The sequence below is a fragment of the Diorhabda carinulata genome, chromosome 11 (genome assembly GCF_026250575.1).
Source record: "Diorhabda carinulata isolate Delta chromosome 11, icDioCari1.1, whole genome shotgun sequence".
NCBI classification, from domain to species: domain Eukaryota; kingdom Metazoa; phylum Arthropoda; class Insecta; order Coleoptera; family Chrysomelidae; genus Diorhabda; species Diorhabda carinulata.
The window spans coordinates 13,968,896-13,992,509 of NC_079470.1; positions in this window are offsets into that span (position 1 = coordinate 13,968,896).

The following is a 23,614-nucleotide window of genomic DNA, read 5'->3' on the forward strand; positions in this document are numbered from 1 at the left end:
ATACATATAAAAGCACCTAACATTTCTCCTACCTGTTATAAGTGTTTATACTTATCCTTTATCGAAAAAAATAATTTGTCACCATATAAACAGCCCCTCAGGTAAGTTGGGCAACCCTCCGAAATGTCGACATATTGCTAGTAGGTGGCGGTACTGGTTCAAATCCGTCGTACAATATGGATCGTCTACCTTCGTTAAAATTTTGTTGAATATTTTCTTTGTTTATGTCAATTCGTCAGTAAAATAAATTCTAGATTTTGTGGTAATATTAAAATAAAAATACAAATTATGTTACGAGAATGCGGACTCACAGATAATCAAACAAGGAAGCAAATTGTATAAAAAAAAACTTACAATGTAGAAATTACAATTAAAAAATATCATAATTATATGCCTGTATATATTGTACGGGATTAAAAATACATCTCTTTATATATACAGCAAATATACTATAATAAAAAAACCTTTGATTCGATTCTTAACCTCAAATTTTATCTCTTGAATCTTACTGCGTATGAATTATTGAACACCAACATGGCCGCGCCCGTCGACTACTAACTGTAATAACAAATTATACCTTGTCAAAAATAACAGGCCGTATAAATTAGTCTTCAAATTATGCATACTCTATTTAATTGCAGATTTTATTGTCCACCACATTTTATTTACTCATAGGCAGCGTTTCAAATGACAAGTAGAAATTAATGCACAGGGTCGAACTCGCTCTCGATGTTTAAAAAAATCTTACAGTCGGGCGCGGTGTATTAAAATGTTTGTTAATTCTAATTTTGGGGTAATTATTTAAATTTCGTTATTTTTAAGCAAATAATTACATACAGACAATTTTTTTACGAACATTTCGTAAAAAAAGATGATTATATGATTTAATATATTGTTCAAATTTGTATAAAAAAAAATCGTTTACATCGTTACCCAAATATCTCGAAAAAAATAAACGAATAGAAGTTTTTTTTTATGTTAGAGCGAGTTCCTTTTTATTCTAATATGTTCTACCTACTCATTTTTCAGTAATTTCTATTGGTGTTCCCGTTACCTTAACATATAAGCATAACTCAACATAACCTCAAATTTTTAAAAGTCTACAATTCCATCTAACAATAGTTGCGGTTATGTCAAAACATGATTGTCATTTGGGAAAGTTTCTTATATATATGACAGTTGTTTACAGACACTCGAAACATTCATCTTGATAAAAACGTGGAATTCAATCGCATTTTCAATTATTTTCTATGACGTGGACTAAATCAACAACTTCGATGTTTTTTGATGACATAGTATGACGTTTTGTATATCATGTTTTTATGTTATTATTAGTTGTATGTAATGTAACATCAAAAAAATTAATTTCGTTATCTTTGATTCATGTCTTCAACTTTCAAAAAAGCAGTTTCCTCAAGATCCTTCCATACTAATTGTGCTATAACTCTTTATACGGAAACTTTCGTACCATTAGCGACACGCCACGCCACCCCACGCCATGCGACCTGGGTTCACGTGTTTTGTACATATTTGTAACAAGCCAAGTGACGATACGTTCATTTGATTTTATTATTTGGAGAGTAGTGCGTTTAGTGACTCGGAATTTTTAGAAGAATCAATAGAAATAAACCCGATGCTATAAAAATTTTACATAGATTGGTATATAAAGGTATTTACACGCATCAACACGTGTCTATTACATCTGAGAGAAATGGAAAAACATTTGTATACATATTCGATACGTGGCGCGGAGTAGCGTGGCGTTGGGTGGCGTGTTTGATTCATGTCTTTAACTTCATTTTTTTTTCCAAAAAATCAGTTTCCCCAAGATCCTTCCATACTAATTGTGCTATAACTCTTTATACGGAAACTTTCGTACCATTAGCGACACGCCACGCCACCCCACGCCATGCGACCTGGATTCACGTGTTTTGTACATATTTTTAACAAGCCAAGTGACGATACGTTCATTTGATTTTATTATTTGGAGAGTAGTGCGTTTAGTGACTCGGAATTTTTAGAAGAATCAATAAAAATAAACCCGATGCTATAAAAATTTTCCATAGATTGGTATATAAAGGTATTTACACGCATCAACACGTGTCGATTACATCTGAGAGAAATGGAAAAACATTTGTATACATATTCGATACGTGGCGCGGAGTAGCGTGGCGTTGGGTGGCGTGTTTGATTCATGTCTTTAACTTCATTTTTTTTTCCAAAAAATCAGTTTCCCCAAGATCCTTCCATACTAATTGTGCTATAACTCTTTATACGGAAACTTTCGTACCATTAGCGACACGCCACGCCACCCCACGCCATGCGACCTGGATTCACGTGTTTTGTACATATTTTTAACAAGCCAAGTGACGATACGTTCATTTGATTTTATTATTTGGAGAGTAGTGCGTTTAGTGACTCGGAATTTTTAGAAGAATCAATAAAAATAAACCCGATGCTATAAAAATTTTCCATAGATTGGTATATAAAGGTATTTACACGCATCAACACGTGTCGATTACATCTGAGAGAAATGGAAAAACATTTGTATACATATTCGATACGTGGCGTGGAGTAGCGTGGCGTTGGGTGGCGTGGCGTGTTGGTAGTAGACGGTGCGTTTATTTGGATTATTTTTTATTTAGTTTTTGTAATGTTATATATCGAAATATCGAACAAACAACCCGAATTCGAAACTATTCAACCACGAAAACTTCTCATAACTTATCAGATAATCAACTAATACGGTTTAGGAAATATTTTTTCAATTATCTACCCCAAACACGGGATAAAATCTATTTTCAAACCTTCTTAAAATATTTGCACTATAACTAAGAAATCTTATACCTGCCATCTTCCAACAAAAAGTATCTGGTAATGGTTGAGTGCATCTTAACTCAAAAATTTTGACAATTTTCAAAATAGAGATGACACATGTTTATCTTTATGTACACAAAGATTTTGGTAACATAATATTTTGTGTAATATTACGAGGGTGGTGGTATTATCAAATCTCGAAGATTAACCGATATGTTTGTATAGTAGTTTTATTTTTTTTTTATAAAAGTTCATCTATGCGCAAGCAATGGGATTCGATATTTTTGATATTTCTTAAGATATATTCAACGACGTACGTAATGATATATAAAAATACCTACACAACAAAGATACGATACAAACATGGATTATAATATTGAATTACAAAAGCTTTCTGTTGGTTTAGTAGATCGCAATTCGGTAAACAAATTATAGGATCATATTTTACATTTTTCTTCGACGTTTTCACTCGATTTTTGCATTCAAACAATCCAAAAACTTTCTGTAGTCTTCGCTATTGATTGACTCTGAAGCCGTAACCTTCCCAGCTGACTTGGTGGCTCACCGACTGCAGTCCACTCGTGACAAAAATCTGAGATAGTTCAGACAGACCTAACCAAATTTGGATCCACTACTGTACACCAGGAGTCTAAACAGTCGAATACGAACTATCGTATTTTCCAGATTTGACACCTTGCGATTTGTTTTTTTTTCCAAACGTGAAAAAATCCCCGGACTGAAAGTAGAATCCAATTAATCGAATCCAATTTGCAAACCTTAATATCCTGGTCAGAAATTATGGTCAAGTACAATATAAAAATATGTTAAATACTATAAAAATGATAAAAATTACTTACATTAATTAGTTGACAATTGCGGTGATTTAAATTGGACATAATATCGGAAATATATTAGAGTTAGTACATTTTGGTGTTTGATTTTGCCACAATCCCACAACGAAAACGCTTAAACGACTTCTTTATTCGATTTTGTACTAAATTGTTGTGTAAATTACTATTTTCTGTTTGGTTTTAGTTTTTTTTTTAATATACATCAATTAACTTACAGGAATTTCAGAATTAACCCTACAAGGTAATCGTTTTTAATGACCACGACATCTGCTTGTTCAAAATTTCAAATATTATCCAGTCAAAATGGACATTTGACTTAACCAAAATTCGTATAGAGCTGAAAATTGGCAGAGACGTTAAATACATCGTTATAAATGTCAAATGTCAAAAATATATTTCTGTTAAAAGTACTAAATTGAGGTTTTTCTCATTTTTCTCGAAAACGGTGAGTATTATCGTGAAAATGTATTAGACAAAAATTGTAGATCGTAAAATTTTCTACAAAAATAGTCCAGTCAATTTTTCTCCTACGACTCACCATTCGTGAGATATCGCGGTTTTAATCATTAGAAAATTTGTGTTTTACATAATTTCTGTTAAAAGTACTAAATTGAGGTTTTTCTCATTTTTCTCGAAAACGGTGAGTATTATCGTGAAAATGTATTAGACAAAAATTGTAGATCGTAAAATTTTCTACAAAAATAGTCCAGTCAATTTTTCTCCTACGACTCACCATTCGTGAGATATCGCGGTTTTAATCATTAGAAAATTTGTGTTTTACATAATTTCTGTTAAAAGTACTAAATTGAGGTTTTTCTCATTTTTCTCGAAAACGGTGAGTATTATCGTGAAAATGTATTAGACAAAAATTGTAGATCGTAAATTTTTCTACAAAAATAGTTTAGTCAATTTTTCTCATACGATTCACCATTCGTGAGATATCGCGGTTTTAATCATTAGAAAATTTGTGTTTTACATAATTTCTGTTAAAAGTACTAAATTGAGGTTTTTCTCATTTTTCTCGAAAACGGTGAGTATTATGGTGAAAATGTATTGGACAAAAATTGTAGATCGTAAATTTTTCTACAAAAATAGCCCAGTCAATTTTTCTCCTACGACTCACCATTCGTGAGATATCGCGGTTTTAATCATTAGAAAATTTGTGTTTTACATAATTTCTGTTAAAAGTACTAAATTGAGGTTTTTCTCATTTTTCTCGAAAACGGTGAGTATTATCGTGAAAATGTATTAGACAAAAATTGTAGATCGTAAATTTTTCTACAAAAATAGTTTAGTCAATTTTTCTCATACGATTCACCATTCGTGAGATATCGCGGTTTTAATCATTAGAAAATTTGTGTTTTACATAATTTCTGTTAAAAGTACTAAATTGAGGTTTTTCTCATTTTTCTCGAAAACGGTGAGTATTATCGTGAAAACGTATTTGACAAAAATTGTAGATCGTAAAATTTTCTACAAAAATAGTCCAGTCAATTTTTCTCCTACGACTCACCATTCGTGAGATATCGCGGTTTTAATCATTAGAAAATTTGTGTTTTACATAATTTCTGTTAAAAGTACTAAAAAGTGATAAAATTACTTTTCGAAACTTGGGAAAACTCAAGTACAATACATTCTTGACAAAGTCTGACTGAATATTTTATTTTTACATGCAATAACTGGTTGTGATAATACATCGACAATTTTTAAAACCTAACCTAACCTAAAAGAGGTTAAATTCCTTTTCTTGGAACAGCGAACAGAAATTCTGCAAGAAGAAGAAAATAAAGACGAAGAGTTAATAAAAAATAAACTTTTTTCAGTACAATAGATCGTGGAGAAATCACTTTAAAAAGTATATTACTTCATAATTAGTGCGGAAATTTGTGAATATTATGTAAAATATGAATTAAAATCGCTATATCTCACGAACGGTGAGTCGTAGAAAAAAAAGTGACTGAATCATTTTTGTAGAGAATTATATGATCTACAACTTTTGTCTAAGCTATTTTTACGATAATACTCACCGTTTTCGAGAAAAATAGAAAAAACTTTAATTTTGTACTTTTGACCTTGAATAAATTTTTTTTCAAAAATAGGATCGAACTGGATTTTTGACATTTCATTTATAATGATGTATTCAACGTCTCTACCAATTTTCAGCTCTATACGAATTTTGGCAAGTCAAATGTCTATTTTGACCGGACTAACAAGTTATAAGATAAGGATATTCATCTATTCATCACCGAATTTTTTAGAGTTGAACCCTTTATAAACTTATTTAAGTTCATTTTTTCGGGTTGGGTTTTTAAACGAATCAATTTTTTATATTTTTTTCATTAGAATATAAAAGATGCAATCGTGGCAACGACCCCTCGAAGCTCTTTAAATTTTTTAATGAATAGATACCAGTCTTATGTGGCGGCCATTTTTAAATGTCTAAACACCTGCTCTTTGGGCTTTACTACCCGCTACAGGTTGTTGTTAAAACAATAAAAAATTTATCGTATCTCATATACAAGTTCAATGAACTCTCTCAAGTCCATCTAAAGTTGATATAAGTACCGCTCAATATACTTGAAGTTGGGATGGACACGCTCTTCGAGACTCGGACAATTTCAAGCGATTCTGAGGAATATTCTAGTAGTTAAGCGAATCGAATCGATTTTAATGACAAAAATATTTCAATTTTAATTATTGCTTGTAGGTTAGGTTAGGTTATGTTAGGTTAGGTTCATTGAAATGCTTGATTTGTTAGCTCAAACAATACAATAAGTTCGTAAAACACACATCGTGGATAATTTTTCCTTTTTTTTACCATAATCAATGAAAATTATCCCAAAAAACAGACGCCATGAACCTGTTTGCAAATGAAACATTCTTTGCATTCTTTGGAGCCGGTTCTCCCTTTTAATTTCATTGTTTTTTTTTTGTTTCAGGTGTTAATTGATGGATCAAGTTATATATTACATCTTTTGCTGAATATTAAATTTCTGCATATATACAGGATGTCCCACGACGAGTTAAAACTATCTATATATGGCAAAATACTTATAGTAGAATCGTGAAAATTTCTACGTTTGGGTTTTCGGATACGATCTTTTTAACTAAAATATTTTCAAAGATGGCCGACTTCCGGTAGTACCGGAAATCAACTATAACTTTGTTATTTTAAATAGAACACCCTGTATATTAATACATTTTTGAAATCTACTTAAAATTTCAGCATACTTTTGTCTAAAAACTTTTTTCGAAAAATGCGTATTTTTCGAGTTATTAATATTTTTGTAAAAAATTTGACCCTTATAAATTATTTTTTTACTAGGATACCCTTAAAGATATGAAAATGATTTCTGTTCGGTTGCTTTTAAGAAAGTCAGACGTATTTAAATCTATGTTGAAAAATTTTTCATTTTATACAGGGTGTGTATAAAACGTGTTCAAAGTTTAACTATCAAATTTTTTTATTTTTATCAATAGAACCACCCTGTTTGTTCTATTTTAATACATTCAGGTACATATATACATACCGGTAGAACCGCAAGTTAGTAATCTTTGAAAATATTTTCGTTAAAAAGATCGTATCCGAAAATCCAAACATGATTTTTAGAAACAGTCGTGGGATACCCTGTATATACGTCAACGAGGACATTTTTTACACCCACAAATACAAACAGGAACACGTGGTATTGACTTTTGGCTGAAATTATTTACTCCGTCAGTCAACTTTATATTCTCGAGGCAATAATCTTTCCTGAATAAACAAAACCGAAAAAATGGGTTCTCGAAATGTTAACAACGTGTCAAAATAGGGGAATCGTCGACGTTTTACAATATTTCAAGATGATTCTATGAGGGCTAAAAAAAATTTAAGAAACTGAATATAAAAATTGCCAAATCATTGCACTCTAGGTTTTTTGCTTGTAGCTGGTAAACGGTGCGTCGAATGAAAAATATCATTATATTCAAAAAAACACTAGACTAAATTCCCCGTCGATTGACATATAAAACTTCAAATTCGGTTAAGTAGTATAGCCGAAATCGAATGTTAAAAATGAAAAAAAAAATCGTATTCCCATGGAAAACCACTTATTTATATAAATCATGATATAAAATATAAATTAATACTTAATTGACAAGATATATTTTGATTTGATTTAAAAACAAATATTTGTATTGATATAGCTGAGAAAAGACGTAAATAAAAATCACCTAGATCCGATCTCCCCTATTAAAATCCCCGACACCAAAAAATCAAAGTATAAGACATGATCTCAAGTAGTCTAACAAGGATAATACATCCTCAGACAAGCTGAAAAGCATGAGTGTAAATCTATAATTACACAATAATTAATTAACATTCAGCGCCATCTTACAGTTGTAATATTTACAAAATTATTTTGTACTACGTAAATTTTGTATACAAATATTTAATTAATTAGTCGTTCAAATAAGACGGACGGAAGACTAAACTGAACGATCATATGATATGTCGTCTGACAGGGACGCCATTTTGGTCAAATTTTGAATTATAATTTACCGTCACAAGCAGACAGTTTTTAAGCTAATCCCCCATATGAGATATTCCTTCTTACTGAAAACTTTATGTGTCTAGTGTACCGTACAAAGATCTACCTATTCTAGTATTATATTCGTTTCTGGTGTACCCACAAAAGAAGTTTGTCTAATAGGAATAGTTACAGGATGGGTATAATATCGAGCTTAATTTTTTTCTATTGTTCGGTTCACGGTTAACAACAATCGGTGGTGCTTTTGAGGATTAAACATCGTGTATAATATTATTTCATGCCTATTTCTTTTTGATTATTCAAAAATACAATTTGTTTGTTATAAGGAACGTTGCGGTACTCATAGTATTTACGAAATAATTATATTGATACGAGGATCGTTCCAAAAGTATCTTCAAAATTATTTCGTAAATTCTATGAGTACTCTAAGGCAATTAGAGGTATTAGAAGTATTTTAGGAGTAATGATTGTAAGGCATGTCTCTGAAATAGTTAAGAAGTTTCTACAGCCAAAAAAAAAAATAGTTGGTCAATAAATATTTATAAAATCCCAATTTTTGACACTAATTTCACATCTAGAATATCCGAGAGGAAGTAATATTTTTTATTACTATGTGTATTTTGATTTATATACAGACTTTCGACGTTTCCTCAACAATCATTTATAAAAAATTTGACCTCCATTTCAGGTGGTCTGCTTCCTTATATTTTTTCCCCACACGCCCCTAAGCAAACCATATGTTGCCAATTTTTGAAGAATTCGCGATTTTATGGAGATTGAAAACAAGGTTAAAACTTAATAGGTCAATAATGTGCCAGATGACGTACTATTGAATTTCTGTATACAATCAAATTTGTCCAATTAAGAAAATTAGTCCTAATAAGAGGGAAAATTTTAGAAAGTTTGAGTATATTGAGTATATTATATAAAAAAAATTATTAGTATTAAAATCTTAACCTACAAACTTAGTACAACGAGAACAGGGTCTGATTCAGGGGTCTGAAAACATTGGGGCAAAAAATATAATGCTGATCAACACGCAAAAACCAAAAAAAAACATTGATTAGTGAAAAAAGAAAATCTAAGTCACAAGAAAAGAGATTGCGCGGCAAATAGTAGGAAATAATCAAAAATAGGTACAAACAAAAACAAAATAGAAATTTTGATCGATTATTATCTGAAATATGACGAAAAAAACTGTCTCAAGGCGTATGTACACATTTTCTTAGAAATATAATAGATAGTCTGGGATAAACAGTGGCGTAGCACGGTGAGATTAGTTTAAATCATAAATTTCTTTAAATTAATAGAAAGTTAGGTAATTGTACTGTGTAGTGAATATGAATTTAATAATAATGGTTTATATATACAAACACAACAAGTTTTTCAGGACGATTCAATTATTTTGACAACTACTCTATCTAAATTGGTGTCTATGAAGTGATGAAATTTCATTATATTTAAGAAAAAACTATTTTGCAATGCTGTAAACTCGGAACGCTTCTACGAGGGGCATCTAAATAGTTATTTTAAATGTCAAATGTCAAATTTTATATAATTTTGGGAAAAAATCGAATTTTGACAACTAAACCATCTAAATTGGTGTCTATAAAGTGGAGAAATTTCTTTATATTTAAGAAAAAACTATTTTGCAATGCTGTAAACTCGGAACGCTTCTACGAAGGGTATCTAAATAGTTATTTTAAATGTCAAATGTCAAATTTTGTATAATTTCGGGAAAAAATCGAATTTGACAACTAAACCATCTAAATTGGTGTCTATAAAGTGGTGAAATTTCATTATATTTAAGAAAAAACTATTTTGCAATGCTGTAAACTCGGAACGCTTCTACGAAGGGTATCTAAATAGTTATTTTAAAATGTCAAATGTCAAATTTTGTATAATTTCGGGAAAAAATCGAATTTGACAACTAAACCATCTAAATTGGTGTCTATAAAGTGGTGAAATTTCTTTATATTTAAGAAAAAACTATTTTGCAATGCTGTAAACTCGGAACGCTTCTACGAAGGGTATCTAAATAGTTATTTTAAATGTCAAATGTCAAATTTTGTATAATTTCGGGAAAAAATCGAATTTGACAACTAAACCATCTAAATTGGTGTCTATAAAGTGAAGAAATTTCTTTATATTTAAGAAAAAACTATTTTGCAATGCTGTAAACTCGGAACGCTTCTACGAAGGGTATCTAAATAGTTATTTTAAATGTCAAATGTCAAATTTTATATAATTTTGGGAAAAAATCGAATTTGACAACTAAACCATCTAAATTGGTGTCTATAAAGTGGTGAAATTTCATTATATTTAAGAAAAAACTATTTTGCAATGTTGTAAACTCGGAACGCTTCTACGAGGGGCATCTAAATAGTTATTTTAAATGTCAAATGTCAAATTTTGTATAATTTCGGGAAAAAATCGAATTTTGACAACTAAACCATCTAAATTGGTGTCTATAAAGTGAAGAAATTTCTTTATATTTAAGAAAAAACTATTTTGCAATGCTGTAAACTCGGAACGCTTCTACGAAGGGTATCTAAATAGTTATTTTAAATGTCAAATGTCAAATTTTATATAATTTCGGGAAAAAATCGAATTTGACAACTAAACCATCTAAATTGGTGTCTATAAAGTGGTGAAATTTCATTATATTTAAGAAAAAACTATTTTGCAATGCTGTAAACTCGGAACGCTTCTACGAAGGGTATCTAAATAGTTATTTTAAAATGTCAAATGTCAAATTTTGTATAATTTCGGGAAAAAATCGAATTTGACAACTAAACCATCTAAATTGGTGTCTATAAAGTGGTGAAATTTCTTTATATTTAAGAAAAAACTATTTTGCAATGCTGTAAACTCGGAACGCTTCTACGAAGGGTATCTAAATAGTTATTTTAAATGTCAAATGTCAAATTTTATATAATTTTGGGAAAAAATCGAATTTGACAACTAAACCATCTAAATTGGTGTCTATAAAGTGGTGAAATTTCATTATATTTAAGAAAAAACTATTTTGCAATGCTGTAAACTCGGAACGCTTCTACGAAGGGTATCTAAATAGTTATTTTAAATGTCAAATGTCAAATTTTGTATAATTTCGGGAAAAAATCGAATTTGACAACTAAACCATCTAAATTGGTGTCTATAAAGTGAAGAAATTTCTTTATATTTAAGAAAAAACTATTTTGCATTGCTGTAAACTCGGAACGCTTCTACGAAGGGTATCTAAATAGTTATTTTAAATGTCAAATGTCAAATTTTGTATAATTTCGGGAAAAAATCGAATTTGACAACTAAACCATCTAAATTGGTGTCTATAAAGTGGTGAAATTTCTTTATATTTAAGAAAAAACTATTTTGCAATGCTGTAAACTCGGAACGCTTCTACGAAGGGTATCTAAATAGTTATTTTAAATGTCAAATGTCAAATTTTGTATAATTTCGGGAAAAAATCGAATTTGACAACTAAACCATCTAAATTGGTGTCTATAAAGTGGTGAAATTTCTTTATATTTAAGAAAAAACTATTTTGCAATGCTGTAAACTCGGAACGCTTCTACGAAGGGTATCTAAATAGTTATTTTAAATGTCAAATGTCAAATTTTGTATAATTTCGGGAAAAAATCGAATTTGACAACTAAACCATCTAAATTGGTGTCTATAAAGTGAAGAAATTTCTTTATATTTAAGAAAAAACTATTTTGCATTGCTGTAAACTCGGAACGCTTCTACGAAGGGTATCTAAATAGTTATTTTAAATGTCAAATGTCAAATTTTGTATAATTTCGGGAAAAAATCGAATTTGACAACTAAACCATCTAAATTGGTGTCTATAAAGTGGTGAAATTTCTTTATATTTAAGAAAAAACTATTTTGCAATGCTGTAAACTCGGAACGCTTCTACGAAGGGTATCTAAATAGTTATTTTAAATGTCAAATGTCAAATTTTATATAATTTTGGGAAAAAATCGAATTTGACAACTAAACCATCTAAATTGGTGTCTATAAAGTGGTGAAATTTCATTATATTTAAGAAAAAACTATTTTGCAATGCTGTAAACTCGGAACGCTTCTACGAAGGGTATCTAAATAGTTATTTTAAATGTCAAATGTCAAATTTTGTATAATTTCGGGAAAAAATCGAATTTGACAACTAAACCATCTAAATTGGTGTCTATAAAGTGAAGAAATTTCTTTATATTTAAGAAAAAACTATTTTGCATTGCTGTAAACTCGGAACGCTTCTACGAAGGGTATCTAAATAGTTATTTTAAATGTCAAATGTCAAATTTTGTATAATTTCGGGAAAAAATCGAATTTGACAACTAAACCATCTAAATTGGTGTCTATAAAGTGGTGAAATTTCTTTATATTTAAGAAAAAACTATTTTGCAATGCTGTAAACTCGGAACGCTTCTACGAAGGGTATCTAAATAGTTATTTTAAATGTCAAATGTCAAATTTTGTATAATTTCGGGAAAAAATCGAATTTGACAACTAAACCATCTAAATTGGTGTCTATAAAGTGGTGAAATTTCTTTATATTTAAGAAAAAACTATTTTGCAATGCTGTAAACTCGGAACGCTTCTACGAAGGGTATCTAAATAGTTATTTTAAATGTCAAATGTCAAATTTTGTATAATTTCGGGAAAAAATCGAATTTGACAACTAAACCATCTAAATTGGTGTCTATAAAGTGAAGAAATTTCTTTATATTTAAGAAAAAACTATTTTGCATTGCTGTAAACTCGGAACGCTTCTACGAAGGGTATCTAAATAGTTATTTTAAATGTCAAATGTCAAATTTTGTATAATTTCGGGAAAAAATCGAATTTGACAACTAAACCATCTAAATTGGTGTCTATAAAGTGGTGAAATTTCTTTATATTTAAGAAAAAACTATTTTGCAATGCTGTAAACTCGGAACGCTTCTACGAAGGGTATCTAAATAGTTATTTTAAATGTCAAATGTCAAATTTTATATAATTTTGGGAAAAAATCGAATTTGACAACTAAACCATCTAAATTGGTGTCTATAAAGTGGTGAAATTTCATTATATTTAAGAAAAAACTATTTTGCAATGCTGTAAACTCGGAACGCTTCTACGAAGGGTATCTAAATAGTTATTTTAAATGTCAAATGTCAAATTTTGTATAATTTCGGGAAAAAATCGAATTTGACAACTAAACCATCTAAATTGGTGTCTATAAAGTGAAGAAATTTCTTTATATTTAAGAAAAAACTATTTTGCATTGCTGTAAACTCGGAACGCTTCTACGAAGGGTATCTAAATAGTTATTTTAAATGTCAAATGTCAAATTTTGTATAATTTCGGGAAAAAATCGAATTTGACAACTAAACCATCTAAATTGGTGTCTATAAAGTGGTGAAATTTCTTTATATTTAAGAAAAAACTATTTTGCAATGCTGTAAACTCGGAACGCTTCTACGAGGGGCATCTAAATAGTTATTTTAAATGTCAAATGTCAAATTTTGTATAATTTCGGGAAAAAATCGAATTTTGACAACTAAACCATCTAAATTGATGTCTATAAAGTGATGAAATTTCTTTATATTTAAGAAAAAACTATTTTGCAATACCGTAAACTCCGAACGCTTCTACGAGGTGAATCTAAATAGTTTTTTTTAAATGTCAAATGTCAAATTTGTAAAATTTTGTATAATTTCGGGAAAAAATCGAATTTTGTCAAGTACTCCACGGTTAAATTCAACTCTAAAACACATTTAAATACAGTTTTATCAGCGGCGGAGAATATTTGGAATCAAATATACCGTAGGAACTTTGGAGGTTACGGGAAAAGTTCAGTTGTGGGCGTAAGGACTACACCAGGACTCAACGTGTTAAGATCCTCGTCGTAACTCATATTAGCATTTTTAATTTATTCAAGACAGTAAATAAACGCAATTTAAATAAGCGAAACCTGTTAAATTTCCCAAAAAATCCCTAATAAAACTCCAATCGATTACAACATCTTTTTGTTATAATTTGCCACAAATTTTTTTCAAATATATTTCGACGTTTTTTTGTATACAATTTCCGTTACAAAAAGACATCGAATTTACCCAGATATTGTCGCCTCGGAAGAATATTTGCCGTCCCTTAACAGCTTTCGAATTCAACTGAAGCCTCGTTCAGATGTTGAATAGAAAAATTGACATTTTTAATTGTAGCCGTGGCACACGTGTTGACAAAACCGATACTTTTCAAAAAGCGTAATTTATAACTATTATAAGTCGAATTGAAAAGATTTCTTTACATATTTAACACTAAAGAGCGAATGTGTCGAAGAAAACGCATTCGAAAAGATTTTGAAAACCACACCGACCGTAACGCGATTGTATGGGGGATTCCTTTAAATTCCGGCCCAGTTCGCCCTCGGTCCTGCCTTTGTCAAACCTTTTTCCATCATTACAAAAGAACAACTTTTGATTTTCGATTCAAAACGTTTCTTATATTCAGTCCGATAGTTTTCTACCCGCAAATACGATAAAAACGATAAAATCCAACCAATAAATTTGATGTATTAATTAAGGATTTTCGTAGAGCTACATCCGCGTCAACAAACGATTTAAAGGCTTCACCGACCTTCCGAATAATTAACAAATAAGTCAGTTTCATCCGAAAACCACCCTTATCCGCCCTATTTAGACCTACTTAACCAATATAAAAGCCATATGTATTTACTAATGTTTACCACATGGGTGACATTCTCTAATATTTACCGAAGACAGTCTCAGACTAAATCCTCAAAGACGCCCTTTCACTGAAAACTAATGATGGAACGTCAATTATGCCCTTTGGTGTTTTTTTTTCTTTTTCTTTCGGTCATGTGTATCGAATTTCTTTTATATTTCGAAGATTCCAGTGGAGTAGCCTTTATAAGGGACGAAATAATTATCAAAAACGATCCGAACTAAATTCAACCCCTCAACGTTGTGAAAATAAAAGTCGTTTACAGTTTAGAACCGCCTCAAATCATCACGAAATCCGTGGACAAGATAATAACGATTCGATTTCAATCGGCAAATGATTGTGCACCTTTTTGCGTTGTAAAATATCGAGCCTTATAGGCGTTCCTAAGTGGACTGTTAAGTTCAGTTCTTTTTTGAACTTTTTTGAACTTTGAGACAGAGAAGATGATTTGAATGTGAAAAAGCACACCCCCAGTCATCTGAATACTCCAACTGAAGCCTAACACCACTTCCAGAGGGAGAGTTTCCCGCAGGGGAATTTGAGGTTATAATTTTTTAGGTTTGTCCAATGGAATACGTTGTAAAAGTTTTAGAATGAGAATTTTCGGTGTATATATGTCGAAGCAAATTGTTTTTTTTTTGTTTAACAGGGAAAATTCGGTTGTCCTTGAATTAATTCGAGTCGCACCCCCTTGTACAGGGAACAAACCGTTGCCTATAATTTAGAGGAATGTTCTTGGCGACTGAAATCGATATTTTCACCAGCAGAATGATGGTATCGAATTACCGAAACTACGTTTCAAAAAACACGTGTTGTTATATAAACACGTGTCAAAAATTGAAAATGATAAATGAAATATAACAAACGGTTTAGTGTTTTTATCTGACATCGTTGGGAAAAAAATGTCCGTCGAGCGGATACACGTTAAATGGAATTTCAACTTGTTAAAAATTAATGTATTCCGGAATTTCAGGGTTCTCCGATTTAGGGAAAGGTGGACCAATTATTAATAATAGTGTGGCATGTTGAATGTTTTGCCAAAAATATTTTCCTTCTTCGGAATTGGTACCATATGTTGAAACGTTTTTTTTTAAATCCAGAGATTTATAAAAAAAATTGACATGCCTGTATAAAAAATTCGATATTTCCTAAACTATTCGAGATATCGATTCATTTTTGACACGATCAATCGAATAAACTTGTGTCCAAGTGACTTTTTACATAAAAAAATGACAGGACTGTATTAAAAATTCGATATTTCCTAAACTATTCGAGATATCGATTCATTTTTGACACGATCGATCGAATAAACTTGAGTCTAAGTGACTTTTTATATAAAAAAATGACATGACTGTATGAAAAATTCGATATTTCCTAAACTATTCGAGATATCGATTCATTTTTGACACGATCGATCGAATAAACTTGAGTCTAAGTGACTTTTTATATAAAAAAATGACATGACTGTATAAAAAATTCGATAATTCCTAAACTATTCGAGATATCGATTCATTTTTGACACGATCAATCGAATAAACTTGAGTCTAAGTGACTTTTTATATAAAAAAATGACATGACTGTATAAAAAATTCGATAATTCCTAAACTATTCGAGATATCGATTCATTTTTGACACGATCGATCGAATAAACTTGAGTCTAAGTGACTTTTTATATAAAAAAATGACATGACTGTATAAAAAATTCGATATTTCCTAAAATATTCGAGATATCGATTCGTTTTTGACACAATCAATCGAATAAACTTGAGTCTAAATAACTTTTTATATAAAAAAATGACATGACTGTATGAAAAATTCGATATTTCCTAAATTATTCGAGATATCGATTCATTTTTGACACGATCGATCGAATAAACTTGAGTCTAGGTGACTTTTTATATAAAAAAATGACATGACTGTATAAAAAATTCGATATTTTCGAATCTATTCGAGATATCGATTCATTTTTGACAAGATCAATCGAATAAACTTGAGTCTAAGTGACTTTTTATATAAAAAAATGACATGACTGTATAAAAAATTCGATATTTTCGAAACTATTCGAAATATCGATTCATTTTTGACACGATCAATCGAATAAACTTGTGTCCAAGTGACTTTTTACATAAAAAAATGACAGGACTGTATTAAAAATTCGATATTTCCTAAACTATTCGAGATATCGATTCATTTTTGACACGATCAATCGAATAAACTTGAGTCTAAGTGACTTTTTATATAAAAAAATGACATGACTGTATGAAAAATTCGATATTTCCTAAACTATTCGAGATATCGATTCATTTTTGACACGATCAATCGAATAAACTTGAGTCTAAATAACTTTTTATATAAAAAAATGACATGACTGTATGAAAAATTCGATATTTCCTAAACTATTCGAGATATCGATTCATTTTTGACACGATCGATCGAATAAACTTGAGTCTAAGTGACTTTTTATATAAAAAAATGACATGACTGTATGAAAAATTCGATATTTCCTAAACTATTCGAGATATCGATTCATTTTTGACACGATCGATCGAATAAACTTGAGTCTAAGTGACTTTTTATATAAAAAAATGACATGACTGTATGAAAAATTCGATATTTCCTAAACTATTCGAGATATCGATTCATTTTTGACACGATCAATCGAATAAACTTGAGTCTAAATAACTTTTTATATAAAAAAATGACATGACTGTATGAAAAATTCGATATTTCCTAAACTATTCGAGATATCGATTCATTTTTGACACGATCAATCGAATAAACTTGTGTCCAAGTGACTTTTTACATAAAAAAATGACATGACTGTATGAAAAATTCGATATTTCCTAAACTATTCGAGATATCGATTCATTTTTGACACGATCAATCGAATAAACTTGTGTCCAAGTGACTTTTTACATAAAAAAATGACAGGACTGTATTAAAAATTCGATATTTCCTAAACTATTCGAGATATCGATTCATTTTTGACACGATCAATCAATTATTTTAATCAGATTAAAATTTATTAAATTTTTGACAGAAATGATTTGTCCTTTTCATCGTTTTCCAATACAACGATAAAACCTTCTTATTTATGCAGGAAATCTTTTGAACGAATTGAAATTGATCGTAAAGACAAACATTTTACAATACGTTGAGTTTTTCATAACACCCTGTTGATTTTCCAACAAATCTTTCGACAAATCCACTCTAAAACTGGTTCTCCATTAGTTTCAACTGATTGACTGTACGAATTTCAAAATTTAGGTCTAAGTTTGTGATTATAAGCGAAGCATTTTCTAACCTTCTGATTATTTATTCAAATTGATTATATTGATTAAGTTATTTATGTCGTGATACATCTAGTCGCGTAAACTTGAAGAAAATATAAATTTGTTATTTAAAATTAAACGTAAAATCGAAATTTTTCACATTAACAACCGAACACGTCCGACAATACCCAAACGACAAGACGTCCAATAAAATTTTAACACAAAACTTTTGTATTGGACGTAATAGATTTAGCTACAAGCACCTGGTTTCTTTTGCTAAATTCTCAATGAAAAATTCGTCTCGCAAGAAAGACGAGGATTCGTTCTTTTTGACTTTTTTTGTCGAAGGATTATCAATAACCCGTATCGAATTTGCGAAGTCGCTTTTTTTGGACTTTTTATATCAACACGTGAATTCTTAGAATGGTACAGGGATTAAACCTTCTATTAAATTTCGTTCTTCTTTTTTAAATCGGAAATCTTTTCACTACACTGACTATATAAACAGGAAGTGGACTTACTTGCAATTTTTTCATCACGAAACGAAGAATATACAAAATGTCCATTTAATCCTACACAATTAATGTAAATAATAAAAAATGTTTTGTATGATGGAAAATAAGTTAAAAATTAACACTTCTGTTGTTCATATACTTAATGAAAACATATTTTAACTGAAACACTTCAACTGGAACTTCTTAATTGTTTTAAAAACGACAACCTAACCTTCAATTCAATATATTTGAGGTTGCATAAGTTCCAGGCGAAGTTTGACTTCTTCGAGGAGCGAAAACTTTATATATCGTTGATCTTTCATATTAATTATTACTGCAGGACCTTTTGATTTCATTTTGATCAATATCTAATCAAACAGTATTTGAATCAAACTGCGTCTGTTCTCAAACTGACGAATGCAGTCGAAATCAATCAGCCAAAAACATTCAAGATATACAAGTGTTGATTGCTACGTGATTAATTTTTAAGCGATAAATATTTGTATCGAGAAATCCCAAGCGTGCTTTATGAAGGTTTTATGCTTCACTATAATCGCGATCTGATTCTGAAGCTGATAAAACAGATACTCAATTGCTAAGTCCTTTCATTTGAGCTTGAATGTTTGTAGATGTTTTGAGCATAAAGATTCTTCGTGAAGTGAGAAGAAGAAATTCAACACTACAGGGTGCATCTGTAAAAGCCGACAGAGGATGTGATTGACAATAAAGCAATTTTTTTTGTTGGATGTCACTGATTACCGACAAAGGAACCGTTTCACGTCCACCATTATTCTTTTCACCGACTTTAGGTATTTAAAAATTGGCACAAAACCCTATTCAGTCAGATTTTAATTAACCATGAATTCTGGTGAATGCCCCTTATATCGATTGAGCATTATATTTAAAAAGTGCGTGTAATTTTCAAAATATAAAGTGCAGCAGTAAATTTTTTGGTAATAAACCAGAGATAAAAGTCAATTACACATATAAAAAATCATTTGTAAGTACTATTTACATTTAATTGATGAGATATAAATCGAGTTATAAATATAAAAAAGAGAATCAAACTTTTGTACTTTAGCTATGTTCGAAATTGATTTTTTGATCGAAAGTTTTAACTCACAATATTTAAAGAAGCATTAACTTTTAATACAATATTTTTTTAGTCGAAATTAACTATCAATTTTGAGGTTAGTTTGCATACTAAAAGCTTACGTATATTTACAATAAAACAAGGATTGTTTTAGCAAATAAAATTAGTGACTTCATAAATAAACATCATCTGGAACTGATTAATTGACGTTTTATTTCAAAATGGCATCTCAATTGGTATAATTGAACCTCTGCATAAAAATGACTGAGTACAACTAAAAAAAATTTATGATGCTAGCACATTATTAAATAATTGTTGTACAAGAAACTATTATTTACAAATAGAGATGGCAGCTGCTTTTCTTCGTATTTGTTAAAATATTTCAAGTTATTTACGTTTGTTTTGCATTTAGTTTGACACGTTTTGGCCTATAGCTTTATTGTGCAAATAAAAGCGACGCATGAGGTAAAACTTTTCGAAGGCTTAGAAGTCATGTAGAGCACCCTATTTATTAGATTAATTGTTAGAGACCTGTTAAATTTTCGAAAATACTCTATACAAACGACGAGTGACAAATATATTTTACGTTTAGAAAACTTTTGTCGAACTTGAACTTGAAATTAATGTTAATCATTAGGTTTACATTGCACTTGATGTTCGTTGAACTGAGAACAGCTTTCGACACAATCCAAATAAACAACGTGTAGAAAATATTAAATAAACTATATATAGGGACAGTTTAAACCTAATATTGTTCATACTAACAATGGATAAAGTAAAAAAGAAGAAGTGACAGACCAAGAAAAACATTAAACTAACAAATAGCAGAGATTAAAAAAGTGACAGGCCATAAATGAAATGATGATACTGACATATGGCAGAACAAGATGGAGGAAATAAGCAAATGGATAATAAATTAATTTTCAATGTACTAGAGAGGACAAAAGGAAAAATGAGAAGAAAAAGAAGATAGTGATTAGCAGTGTATACGAGGTGACATACGCTTTATGTGAAATAAGGGTTTTTTATCTACGGGGTAAGTTGATATAACTAAAAATTTTAATCCGATTGGGTTAGGTTATGTTTTTGGTCATAAAATTTCAACTAATCACTTGTAGTTATTACAATATTAGAGGGGGTCTTGTGATATTTAGAAATCGATATTTTTTTAAGGATAATTAGCTTTCGGAAGTATTTAGTACCACAATTCTTGGAATATCTTCGGTAGAACCGAAAGTCGACTGTAACTTTGTTATTTTAAATGTAACACCCTGTATATTAATACATTTTTGAAATCTTCTTGAAATTTTAGTATGCTATTGTCTAAAACTTTTTTTCGAAAAATGTTTACTTTTTGAGTTATTAATTTTTTTGTAAAAAATTTGACCGTTGCAGACTCTTATAAATTATTTTTTTACGAGAATACTTTTAAAGGTATGAAAATGGTTTCTATTCGGTTGCTTTTAGTAAGGTCAGACGTATTTGAATCTATGTTGAAAAATTTTTCATTTTATACAGGGTATGCATAAAAAGGGTTCAAAGTTTAACTTCATAAATATCAAAATTTTTCATTTTTTTAAACAGAAACACCCGATTTTTTCTATTTTAATGCATTCAGGGATAAAAAATAAGGCAAATTCATGTATATTTTCTTATACCTAAACCTCACCGTTATCCAGATATTAAATTTTTAGAAAAAAATAAAGAAATTTATTAGTATTTATTTGAATATTTTTTATACACACCCTGTATAAAATGAAAAATTTTTCAATGTAGATTCAAATACTTCTGACCTTGCTTAAAATAACCGAATAAAAACGATTTTCATATCTCTAAGGATATCCTCGTAAAAAAATAATTTATAAGGGTCTGCAAAGGTCAAATTTTTTACAAAAAAATTAATAACTCAAAAAGTATGCATTTTTCGAAAAAAGTTTATTAACAAAAATATACTAAAATTTTACGTAAATTTCAAAAATGTATTAATATATAGGGTGTTGTATTTAAAATAACAAAGTTACAGTCGATTTCCGGTAGAACCGGAAGTCGGCCATCTTCGAAAATATTTTAGTTATCTCGTCGTGGAACACCTTGTATACATAAAACGCCAAATGTATATTTTGTAAAATAATATTTAGTATTTTCGGCATGAAACAAAATCAAATTATATAAATAATGAAATAAATGATTTTAAATCCGATCCTGGTAACCACATGTAGTCAGTTATTAAGTTTGAAAGACAAACTGCAGATTACAAGCTTTAATTTATCTCTTTGGGTATTCGACACTCGAATATTTCATCAGTCGACCCATTATGGCAGATAAGTCTAGTAATAAAGAAAACAACCGTCTAATAAGATGGAACTAAACATTTTCGGTTTTTTCAGGAAATAAACAAAATATTTGTGGCGCCCGATAACGGACAGACAGACTACCCTATATTCGAGTGGGTGGTTATTGAAAGGAAATTATAATCCGGTCAATTTAAACATTCGAAGTTACATAAATTAAATGTTCCCCGCCATTTCCTGGGATGCAAAAAAATTTTATTCAAGGTCAAATGTGAAAAAATGAGTTTTTCGTAATTTTCATCAAAATCATGAGTTTTATCATAAAAATACCTCAGACAAAAATTGTAGATCATAAAATTATCTACAAAAAACGTATCAATACATTTTTTCCTACGAGCCACCGTTTCTGAGATATAATGATTCAAAAAATAAAAAAACAAAAATTTGGTTATTTCACTTTTTCACATAAAATTTGAGGTTGTGGGAAAAAGTTGTAAATACAAAAGTTGTAGGTCTTTTTATTACCTACAATTTCGCTATGTGACGTTTTCCCACAGGACTTTTAGTTTTTCCGGAAATCGCGATAAACAAAAATTCAAGGTCAAATGTGAAAAAAATGAGTTTCTTGCAATTTTTAGCAAAAATATGAGTTTTATCATGAAAATACCTCAGACAAAAATTGTAGATCATAAAATTATCTACAAAAAACGTATCAATACATTTTTTCCTACGAGCCACTGTTTCTGAGATATAATGATTCAAAAAATAAAAAAACAAAAAATTGACCATTTCACTTTTTCGCATAAAATTTGAGGTTATGTGAAAAAGTTGTAAATACAAAAGTTGTAGGTCTTTTTATTACCTACAATTTCGCTATGTGACGTTTTCCCACAGGACTTTTAGTTTTTCCGGAAATCGAGATGAACAAAAATGATCGACCCTGGTGTATAGCTTCCCTTATGAATCATAAAAAGATATAATTCGGTCAATTTAGATATTCGAAGTTACATAAATTCCCATCAAGCTGAAAATCAGTAAAATTGTTTTTTTTAATGTTCCCCGTCATTTTCATGTATGCAAAAAATTTTATTCAAGGTCAAATATGAAAAAAATGAGTTTTTCGCAATTTTCAGCGAAACGGTGAGTTTTATCATAAAAATACTTCAGACAAAAATTGTAGATCATAAAATTATCTACAAAAAATGTAGCAATACTTTTTTCTCTACGACCCTCCGTTTCTGAGATATAATGATTCAAAAAGTTGTAAAAACTTTTACAACTGCTTAAATCGTTATATCTCAGAAACCGTGGCTCGTAGGAAAAAAAGTATTGATACGTTTTCTGTAGATAATTTTATGATCTACAATTTTTGTCTGAGATATTTTTATGATAAAACTCACCGTTTTGCTGATAATAGCGAAAAACTTATTTTTTTAACCTTCGACCTTGAATAAAATTTACCATACAGAATATTTTATAAATAACTTTTTTTCGTAAAATTAATAATAAAAAAGTTTCCCATATACCGCCGACTT